The sequence below is a fragment of the Aplysia californica genome, unplaced genomic scaffold, assembly GCF_000002075.1.
Source record: "Aplysia californica isolate F4 #8 unplaced genomic scaffold, AplCal3.0 scaffold00241, whole genome shotgun sequence".
NCBI lineage: Eukaryota > Metazoa > Mollusca > Gastropoda > Aplysiida > Aplysiidae > Aplysia > Aplysia californica.
The window spans coordinates 1-928 of record NW_004797511.1 but is presented as its reverse complement, the minus strand read 5'-3'; the positions used below and the strand labels follow the sequence as shown (position 1 = coordinate 928).

Here is a 928-nt window from a genome sequence, read left to right as displayed (position 1 = left end):
ACCGTTGCAATGCCAGCCCCGCTTACCAAGTTTTGCAATATATAAAAGTGTCCCCTATATAAATAGATCTATAGTATTTTTGCGCCGCTGTACCGCCATCGACCAACTGTCTCAGAATACTCAGATGAATCAGGGGGGTTTCAGGGGGGCAATCCCCCCCCTGCATTTCACAATGATTTGATGTTTTGGCAATTAGGATTGATATTTACTAGAAAAAAATTGATTTGCAAGGGTTTTTTAGTGGCCATACGTGCGTTCTACAGCAAAATTATGGCAGTAGTTTAGCCCTCAAATTAATGATGCATTTATGTGTGGAGCACAAGTAAAAATTTACCGAAAAAACCCTTTTTTGTATTAAAAATTTATTTTGGCCAGATTGAACTTTGGTGGATCCACTATTACTATTAGGATGCCTAATGCGCACTAACCAGTCCATACAGTGGCGCCAGTGGGGGGCTTCAGATTTCAGGGGGGGGGGGCTTGCGCCCCTGGCAAAAAATTCAAAAATAATAATTTTTAAAAAACACACAATCTTCACATTTAGATCTACACATGGCAAATTATCAGTTTCAAAATGGCTATCACTGGAACAGGAAGGCAATTTCCAAAGAGCACCGATCTACCTCTTTTGTTTAACTTGCACTGTAAAGAAGAATTTTAGACAGAAGATGATGGTTCAAAAGACCGCGGCTTGTGCGAGACGCGAAAGTGAAAGTGAAAGAGAGAGTAAGTCAGAGTAGAAGGCCTTACTTGCGGCTAGCTGCAGCCCCGTCAGCCAGAAGCTGATTGGCTGCGGTAGGCTAGTGGTAAATATTGTGTTGGGCCTATGATTCCAGTTTTAGCAGTTTGGAAACTTCTGAAACAGTGCTATAAATATATGAAGCCTAATCTACCTATTCCAGTACGGAGCTGAGGTGGCCGAATGGAT

At 41.9% G+C, this 928-nt stretch overlaps 1 long non-coding RNA gene across 1 annotated transcript in view; it reads right to left on the bottom strand.

Moving 5' to 3' along the window:
• LOC118477838 overlaps positions 1–717 on the bottom strand; it is a 2,372-nt gene extending 1,655 nt beyond the window's left edge. Inside the window, exon 1 of the long non-coding RNA XR_004858631.1 lies at positions 624–717. This is a non-coding gene — a long non-coding RNA (uncharacterized LOC118477838). The remainder of the gene's footprint in view (positions 1–623) is intronic.
• Positions 718–928: the final 211 nt, after the last annotated feature.